Below are 11,158 nucleotides of genomic sequence, written 5' to 3' on the forward strand. Positions count from 1 at the left end.
TCTATAAACCTTTGAACAAGGTCTATCTGTATGACCAAGGTTGACACCTGGCACACAAGACGGTTTCATCAATTGGTCTAAATGCCTCTCAAGATTGAAATAAACTTCACAGAGCTAATGGTATAAAACTAAATCACTGGTAATCCGCTACACAGATAGGACCCACATTAGGTACGACCATGTCTTACACTACAACTAAAGGACATATGATCATTTTCATACCCTTAACCTCAACAAAACTAGTTCAGCCATCTAAACATCATGATCTTGGTTGCTGTATATCTTGGCAGGAACTTGGACTAAACAATCATTTGGGCTGGCTCAGTAACAGCGTGTGGTGGCACCACTGTGATAGGCAGAACACCTTTACATGTCACTGGACAATACCGCCGTGACAATGTAATGGAGACATATATGGAACCATTCGCGTTTCAGGATGACAAGGCATAGTTCGAACTTTTACTAGAGACCATACATGGCCAGTACTCAGTCCAGATCTGTCACTCACTGAACAAGTGTGGGATAAGCTTGGACGGCGCACACGTCACCATCAATAACCACCCACCACTCTCAACGAACTTTGCTATACCATGCAGGAAGGATAGGATTAAATGGACCAAGTTGACATAGGACTGTCTTGAGAACATACGCGGATTCACTCCATATTAACGAGTTTCACTTTTAAACTAATTAAGATGAAAAGTGCCAGCCTTTGTGACACCTTTTCAATGAATTCATTGTCATTGATTTCAAATAGATGTCACTGTTACAAAACTCTGAGAGAGTTTGGATTTCAACTGCCATGTTGCGTCATGATGTGATATTAAAGGTTATTGATAGGTTGCCCTCATACTTGACCTATTTCTAGGTGCTGATTGTTGTGAATGATGGCCCCGGTAAGCTTGGTGATCTAGTTTATAGCTCCTTACCCTATTCTATGGATTGAAAGATTCCCCATGATATCAATCTCTGGTTTGACAAGTCCACACATTATGAGAGTAATTACAGGATGCACACGTATACACGTACATATGATATGGACGTATAAGTGCCCCGTCGCTCCCTAGACAAGCACATGACCATCAAAGCCGTTACATGTGTGTATTGATCTCCATGGTCAGTATTCTGGGCGTACATGTGGATTAATAGTCACCATTTCCATATATCCTGCGGGATGGCTTTCTATTTCCACCTAATTTCTGAGGGGAAACTGGCAATAAATAATTGAGGCTGGGAATGATAATGACGTACATTTGAGTAAACCATGGTTGTTGAAGCCAAGAATACAACTCGTAACTATCTATTTCCCATACCACTGACTAACGTCAGGTCCATAAAAAAAACACATAATGCACACGTAAATAAGAATGGAACTTGCCAGGAATTGGAACCCGCACACGTTCCACATTCACAACCTTCCAGACACACTGAAACTCGGTCACATGCCGACAAGCAATCTCGGCCAGCAAAACTCTAGCTTTAACTTCAGCTACGGTCCACACGACACAGACACTCCATCACAAACCTGTGGCAAAGTCACTACTACCCAGCACGACTCAGACGGATAACCGACCATAACTAGAAACACATTTACCTTACACTCAAACTCAAACTCATTTCAAACCCAGCCACCCATATTCTCAAGGACACATTTACTACCAACCAGCAACTTTATATCTGGGGCAAAGTTAAATTGCTATCAACGTGGGGGATTACTTTGTTATTTTATTATTACAGGATATTTATATAGCGCACACATCCATGCAGTTAGTGCCTGCTCAATTTACCGGTATTTTTTTCAATGCCAATCTCAACTTCACATCGTATTATCAGTCTCAACTCCCATGGGAACATACAACTCTTGCTGTCACTGGTTTATTGTGGCTCTCTCGTCCTAACGAGGTGCCCTTTTCACAGCTGGGTGGACTGGGGCACAAAGTCCGATTACTTTGTCCAGGTTTACTGCACACTGCTGAAACCGCAACTTATTCACGTGGCCACCATCTGGTCATATACCAACGAGTTCGTGGGTTCCTTTAAATGCACAGGGTAATCCACGGATGTGGTCGATCCTGACACCTAAACCTCGCTGGATCACTAGCCTGGCGCTTCAGTCAGCTCGCCCACTGCACCCTGCATGTAATTGTACATGGGGAGACAATTAAGGTTTTGGAATTTTGTCGTTGCATATCCGGTAGTGTTGTTGTGGCAATGCTACTGATTTTGATAAAACCTGACATCCAGAGCTGTATGTTTTGACGAAGAAATGACTACATTATTGCACGAATTCGGTGACCTTTGCATTTCACTGAAGTCATTTTCAAATTAGGGTACCAAACCGGTTTCAGTAAAACTATAGGCATAAACAGTTGTTCAGTGTAACACGAATGGTGTCAGAAAAACCGCTATAGCAATATCTGTCATACCATAATTAACCCATATACTATGGCGAATATTTTGCCGGGTACCGTTCCTGATGAAGGCAGTTGGTACCAACATCAAGCAGAAGATTGTTTGAGTCTTTTGTTGCAGAACATAATAGTTCATATATAAAGTATTTAGTAACTTGGGAAAAATTACCAATATGCTAAATTTCAGCCCAAACAGTATGATCCATGCAGCAGACCTACTGAAATTTGAAATGAAGACACATCTTCGTTTCCACAACCAATAGCACTGCAGCACATTATATGAAAGGGAAGTTAACTGTTAGAAAGTAGAAGTCATCTCTATTGTCATACAGCCTGGTGGAGAGATCTTGTCACTCTGAATCTTTAAGCATAGATCTAGATATAAGACAATCAAGGCACTCTCACTTGACTCCTTACAGTCGGTTCAGGTGGGTAAATCTGCGAAAGGCAATTGGCTGTAGACAGTTTAGACAGTTTATTTATTTGCGTAATATCGGCCTCGTGGTGTATAATACAGTTATACAGTTAGTTAACCGATATACAGTGGTCAGCTGGGTGCAGATCTTGTTTGGAATATGTTATGCCCAAATACGGCAGTAAAATATATTACCTGACTTTTTCTGATTTGAAGATTGATTCTAGTTCTAATGGACCTCTATACACCTTCCGAAGTTGTAGGCAATACTTTTCACGCCAACATTCGTAATATTTATATTTGAAAAAGACATGATTCTCATCTTCAAATTCCAAGGCATTACATGCTGTACACAAAAAAAGTCTGTCATGGTGGCATCTTTCTTACATCTAAAATTTGTTTGTCTTCAGATTGTTGTGGGAAATTCGGATATTTGCAGTATGCACGTATTAGGTATTTGTTTTTCAATTCAGTTATATAGGGTTCCAAATGAAGGTCATATTTGAATTGTGAATAGTGTTTTAGAAATGTTGAGCTGCCAACATCATTATGCCAAGTCTGGTAGGCTATATCTTTGATGCGTTGTTCCAAGGTTAGGGTGAATAACTGTACGTCGCCAACGCCTTGGTTTATCCATACATGTGAAAACCCGTTTCTGAATAAAATAGATCTTACACTCGACACCCAATTACTTTTGCCCAAATCGTCAAACACTTTGAGCATCTCATAACACTGTATGGGATAACACTGTGGATTCATGTGTAGCAGTTTGAATAAAAACATAATTACTTTGATCTGGCTGAAGACATACATTGGATAACGTCCAAGTTCACCGAGGATGGCCTTGTTGGAGGCAAATTTTCCAATTTTGAGAAATCTTTTAAAATAATCATCTGAATCCTTTCAATTGAATCTGAATACTTGTGTCCCCAAATTTCAGCTCCACAGAGCAGTATTGGTGCTATCCTCGTGTCAAATATCATCCGTGCTGCAGAGTATGTTATTTCCTGGTTTTTCCTAAAGATTCTAAACAATTCAAGACAGGCTTTGTTTGCAAATTGTGCAGTCGTTTCACAAGCTTTTGTCCATATCAATCTTGATGAAAATACAATTCCAAGATATTTATAGTAAGTAACAACCTCCATAGGCTGATTACCAAAGAACCATCTATCCGTTTTGTCAGAATTCCGCCATTTCGAAATACGATGATATTTGACTTTTTTAAGTTCAACTCCAGTCCCCATTTTAAACAAAATGACTCAAGGATTCTTAATTGCCGTTGCAGACCAGTAACACTTGCGACAAACAGGACAATGTCGTCGGCAAACATTAGCATGATTAGTAGCAGGAGATCTCGTATATCCACTGTTACAAGACCTATACAGTTCGGTGGCAAATTCATTAATAAACAGAATAAAGAGTACGGGACTTCCTTTTCTTACTCCACGGGAGGTATCAAACGCTACTGTTCTTGAATTACCAACTTTAACACAGGCCTTCACCGATGCATACATACTTTTAGTAAGATAAATATCTTTCCATGACATCCACGTTGCACGAGCACACATAATAATTTATCTCTGTCTACAAAGTCAAATGCTTTTTTCAAGTCACTGAATCCACAACAGAAACGACGTTTTGTTTTACCCAAATATTTGGAACACAATGTTTGTAGTGTAAATAAATGATCTGTAGTAGAATATTGTGGACGGAATCCAGCTTGATATTCAGATATTAATTCATTAAGTTGAATCCATTTTCTAAGTCGTGACTCGATTATTGTTGTAAAGACTTTTCCATGATATTTAGTAGGGAAATTCCTCTGTAATTTGATGGTTCAGTCTTATCTCCAGACATAAATACAGGCAAGATCACTCCAATATTCCAGTGTGATGGGAATATACCCTCATCTAGGATCTTATTACATAACAGCTTCAGATATGGGATTATCGGTTCCGATGACAGTTTGTAAAGTTCCGGAGGTACCCCGTCTGTACCAGGTGCTTTCCCATTTTTGAGGTTAGAAATTGCATTTTTGATTTCTGCTTCAGAAATTTCCTCCTTGAGATAGATGTCCTGGTTAGCTAACCCATCACAGTCATGGCACGAGTAGTGTTCTAGAAAGTATTTAACATGTTCATCAAAGACAGAGGTAGTTACGGATAATGTAGGATTCAATAACGTCTTAAAGTAACAGTCCTGGGCTTGAATCCATGAGTCATTACTTGTGCGAAATGCTTTTCCAAAATTCTTTGCAATTTCCATGTTTTGCTGCGAAATATGTCAAATTTACATATGTCATAGTTTTCTATCTTTGATTGTAGGCCATGAATATTCTCTCTTGGAATGGGCTATGTGAGTGAACGATACCAGATCATCCATGCACAGGAACCTTAAGTTATGTTTTAGGCCCCATTACTTTGTTTTGTGATAGCCAATCCGAGCAGAGATTCTGATTCATTTAAGTCATGAAACTGATCAGCAAGAGGGATCACAATTGGTGCCCATGGTGGATGCCAACTTCTGGGAAGAAATTTTACAAAGATGTTATTGTCATTGTTCACATAAATACATGACTGCATCCTTGTGTTCCTAAAACTTGTTTCAAGTCTACCCGAGTGCCTGTTTATCCTAAACAAGAAAACTATGTCCATGAAACACTATACATCCTTGCATAGCTGGATAACTTACATGTTATTATTGAAGCAGGGTGGTTTATGTAGACGCTCCATATCACAGAACACGACTAGCTGGAGGTGCTGGAGGTGTCACATGGAAACAAAACATGACGTCCAGACTGTATTTTGTGCTGACGGTTCTGCCACATATTTGGTCTCAACTTTGGAATTGTCCGAAATGTTAATATGAACAGTTATCGATAGCGACACAACGCCTAACTGGGAACAGACGCATTCATTCATTTTGTCTTGTATATTATAAAATGTACCTGCAACTGATCCAGCATTTGATGATGCTGAAACTCCTAAGGATGCACATGTATGCGTTTCTCCTTGGGGAGAGTATATGTTGATTGCAAGGTCTTTAAGAGATGGAAAACCTTAACCCATAATAACTTAACCCTTCGTGCCAATAAAGAGTGCAACACTCAGTGTGACTGTTGACCATCATCGTGTCAGGGTGTGGCCCATTACGTCACGCAATAACAGTGGTCACTTCGTGTGACTCTCATACGTAATAATCACATCAGTACCGAGAGTGAATTCACCACTCAGCGGGCATAGCTGAAGGCTTAACAAGTATCGTGTCTAAATGGACTGTTCCTTCTAATCTGCACACATTAGGTTCATTGTTTGTACAGGAATCACATGAAACACATCTATGTTGCTTCGATTGAGCCTAAATACACTCTTAAAAAAACGAAACACACCGGCGTTTTCAACAGTTTATTTCAGTATATTCTGACAGATCGTTTGACAATCATTGACACAATTCCTATGTTAATGATATCATGTTTGTTGTGTATTGCGCGCAAACGCATCCCTATACGTGTTTGTAAACATATAAACAAAATGAAAACATACACTAAAAGTGCATGCAGAAAAAGTATTTCACGAAGTGCACGTAAAATATGTCAGAAACATGAGTAGAGACAAACCAAATTAATCATTTCATTACGAAATTTACAACGTAAAGGAAGATTATAAAAGCAAAAATTGAATGGTACCAACCGAAAAATCGCCATTGAACGTTTGAAAGCAGGAGAGCCCCAGTCGGCCGTTGTAAGACACTTCAACGTCCAACAGAGCGCCACATCATCGATAGGAATTCGACCCGCTTGAATTCGACCTGAGATCGTTCCAGAAGTGGAAGATCAAGAGTGACCACTCCTGCCCAGGTCCGATTTATCCGGGTGCTTCACAAACTTCACTGATTTGCATGCCGAAACAAGAGTCTGATTAGCCTATTATTCAGACAATAGACACCACAAACAACTCTGGTTACACTGAATTCCAATTCCTTGTTTCATAAGAAATTGGTATTTACAAATGACCTTTAAATTTAAACTGTAGTACCACTGTATTTCTATATCATTTGTAGAGGTTTAGGCAGCATAGTTTAATTAAGAAATCACAGACTGCCCCGGTCTGATGAGGTCGTAAAATGATTCACAACGCATCTGCCTCACTGGTTACATCTGTCATGCGTTTTTTCGCTTATTCAGTGTAGTTCTGTTATTCACAACGAGATTGATAAAATATCAGTTCTGTACCAGACCGCCAAAGTTTTCTAACGGCAGAGCCTCGTTTTGAGATTTCAAGGTTTTCGTTTGTCAGAGCTCGCTGCATGACAGTGCACGTTGTACCACTTGTTTGCAAGGATTAGAAGGAGCGTAGTGTCGCATTTACAAGTGCTTAGATATATCAGATCATACGTATTAATGCTTGTGAATCCAGTTAAATGAATTAGTCTAAAAATTCTGGACTGTTATCGCACGAAGCTGCGCAATAGGACGGAGCCCAGGAGACGCGACTGTTCTGTAATGCTTTTAATGCTCTCAATGCTTTTAACTTGTACAGGACAGGTGCCTTGTTTTCGAAGAATTTCCGACCAAACCGTCAGTAATCGTCTGGAAAAAGTGGGAATTCCCACTGTGTGGGGGTGTTGCCAGCCAATTTTACAGCGAGACGCTGCATCGATGATATCCTGCGACATCGCTTCCTCTCATCTTTTTAATTCACACGACAACACTCCACCCAACCATGGAAACTCACTCCTCGAAATGCCCATTAGCGTGTACCGATGGTCGTCTGATAGTCTACAACTTTAAAAAACATGGTTAGGGTGCATTTGAGGTGAAAATTAAGACGTAACCGATCTGACCTGATCCGCCATCGAAATACTACAGCGCGTTGTTTCAGTGTTTCTATTTATTGCGCACCTGAGATCTTCATATACACCTTCAATTTTAATAAGGGGAATATACTAACAGATGGAAGGTGTTAGCAAGTAATAGTGATAGGTTCATACTTTCAGAAAAATTGTTACAGTGTATTTGATATGCGTGAAAAATGTCACGTATCGCCAATCTGATCTGGCCCCGATTTCTCGAAACAAACATACGTTTTTACTCAAATCTCAAACTGAGTCTCACAATTTGAAACAGCTGAATTATTAACTCAACTGCATTTTTTAAATATAAAAGCCCAAACTACTTAAGTAACCTATCCTCCAAAAACTCAAATTGCCCCCTATAGTTTGAGTTTTATGTCGATTTCAGTTCATTCTGTGAAATGCTTTTTCTCAAATTTGAGTCAAAACTGAGACTTAAGTTAGTTTCGAGAAATCGGGGCCTGATCCGCTGCTGATGCTTGTGATGCTCGGGTGTTAAAGTTCTAAAGCATAACTCGAGTACGTGAGCGCACTGCCCATATAAACGCAGGTTTAATACTATTACGTACCATGCACATGTCGTCCTCATGCAATAATAATTTTGCATAATGGATATTGTCCCCAAGGTCCAGACATGCTATTATACTGCATTGTTTGAGAGTACTGTGTGCGCAGACCACGTGCTTGGAGTAATACATGACGATGTCACCAACTCATATACAAACATCAAAAAAAAAAAAAAAAAGTAACGCAAAACCCAAATATCAATGAAAAATTGGTGTTATTCAAGGATGTGTAGATCAGCGGAAAACAAAGATACGTGAATGAATTTTTGTGGGACAATGCATCGCTATTTTGTCCATATGTCATGAGAATAACAGTCATTACTGCTGTCCACTAGTGACTAGGTGGTTTTGAAGTCAGTACCTCGTATGACCACCTCCTCCTGCTACCACTGCCCGACACTTCCTGGATACAGATCGCGTCAGTCGTTGGATTGTTTTGTGGTGGAATCAGTCTCCATTCCTCCTGTGGTATGTGTACAGTACTTGCAAAGATCGTGGATGAAATTGTGAGATTCACTTGGGTCTCTTACACTCACATGCTGTACTCATGGTTTGCACGTGAGAAACAATCACTGTGCCCGATATTCGTGCTGCATGACATCCACGCACATCTTGACAACCCTGATTGATAAAAACGATCAAAATCATTTTTGGTTGCATTTGGTCACGCACGATTTTTTCTAAAACATTCCAGAAATAATGTGCAACCCTAAAAAAATGTTTGAGTTTACATATGTGTACAAAACTGTTAGTATCATTTTTTAATTTCATTTTGCGGGGTTTTTTTTGTTTGTTTTTTGTTTAGTTTTTTGTTTGTTTGTTTTTAAGAGTGTATGTTACAATCATGTCCAATCGTTATTGGGACACATACTGAACAATTTTAACTGACACATTTCTACAAAACTGCTAGCTGGAGCTAATGCGCAAGTATTTGGAGTCGTGCAATGAGCTTTCACTGTGGGTGAATTGCTCAGAAAGTTTCCGTCCAGGCGTCTCTAATTCTAGGTGGCCCCACAGCCAAGCCTGGTTCGTTATTTGGATTTCTGAAAGGCACTCCCGACTCCTGAATCTGCTTTTCAAAGCGCTGAAGTGCTCTCCAGCTCTCCAGCTCTCCAGAAACCATTGTTGACAGCTATATCTGGACATGTGTTCTAGCAAGGATAATTTACAACCTGTAAGAGTCTCCCTGCTTCTAGCTGTACTTTTGCGTTTCTTAACATGTTTCAAGGGGGGGTGTCTGGGTGGCCGTGGTGTATCATTTATTCTCTCATTCATTCACATATGTATTTCCTTCTTTTGTTCTTTTTCTATTTATTTTTTCATCTATTCACTTATTCTTGCTGTCATTCATTCATTCATTGTAAAATTCCGGCTGATACAATAAACTGGCTGAAGTACTGTTAAACACATCCAAAGTTGTGCTAGGAGCATGACGAGACACACGCTAATTAGTACAAATGGTAAATAAACCAAGCAAGTAACCTATCCCTGTTGCAGATTATCCCTCACCTAACACAGCTCGCATATCGCCAATGGAAGAAACGTCAGTGTCTTTTCCTGGACTTCCAAATTAAAAACCCTAACAAGCATCTATGGGACGAATTGATCGATGCGTCCGTAAACGTCACCATCGTCCTCAGACACTTGAAGAACTTGCCAACGCGTTCCAGGAGGAATGACGAAGAATTCCCCAAGCAAAGATCCGACGACTTGTGCAGTCCCTTCCGGGGCGGTGTCGAGTAGTGACAGCTGCCAGTGTTGGTGTCACCAGGTACTGTCCTGAACGCCCCCTTCTGGCCACACGTGTACAGTAAGTGAACTGAATCAATGCTGACTATGGCAACAATACATATGCTCATCAGTGTGTCGAATTTCCTTCATATATGCTCAACGTAATCTACTGATGTACACATTAACACGTTTAATGTATTTCCTTACTTTTACTCGAGCGGATTATTTTTGGAAGAGTTTGTAATGCAAAAGAAAAACAGTTTGACTTATGAACACAATAACTGTAATAATCTAGATAGAAGTCAAACAGCCGTATAATGCGTATGTGTATAGGCATATTCATACAGCGATCAGTAAGGTGAAGCCATTCTGACATAGGTTGAAACGACTAGCCTGAAACAAACGTCATTTGTCAAGGAGAGGAATATATTAATCATACTACTTTCGTCCCCATAACTACGTTGTTCAGCTCGGGAATTATGGATTGTGTAGATATTTTACAGGTATCACGGTGATGCAATATATACCTTAAAAGAGGAAACCTTCTGTACATGAAACGGAAAACAAGAACGTATATATGATGTCATTGTACAAATGTCAAACTCTTGACCCGTCTCTTCCGCAAAATAACACTGCGTGTTTAAGTCCGCCATTTATCCCATGACAATACGGGAACTTCCATATCACTCTCTGATTCTCTGGAATTACAGGGTAAAGAATAGAACCATTAGGGAGTCCATGTACATCTGAACATCGTCCTACTATATCCAGAGGGGTCTACAAGCATCTGAAATGTAAGGTCACTTCGGCAATTTTTCAGTCACAGTGTTACGAGAATGTGGATATAAATAATCAGTAGAGTTGAATACTACACAACCTGTCCATGAACAGTAGGATAGCTAGACTGACTAGGTATAATTTACAATTGGTTGATGGCATTTAAAATACTACAGTATCAATCAAACGACATAATATATAATTGGAATGTTAAGTGATCCCCAGTAACTTAAGGTGTAGTAGGAACATTCCAGAGGAATGGAAACAGGCAGTGAAGACGTATGTGGAAATATATCAACGGGCAGGTATACCAATGTCAACAGGCAAACTAATATAATGTATTGATCATGCATGTGGAACTCCCAGGATACGAGTATGTCAGTAAATTACAACATAACTCGAGTACG

The sequence above is a fragment of the Haliotis asinina genome, chromosome 6 (genome assembly GCF_037392515.1).
Source record: "Haliotis asinina isolate JCU_RB_2024 chromosome 6, JCU_Hal_asi_v2, whole genome shotgun sequence".
In the NCBI taxonomy this organism is placed as follows: Eukaryota; Metazoa; Mollusca; class Gastropoda; order Lepetellida; family Haliotidae; genus Haliotis; species Haliotis asinina.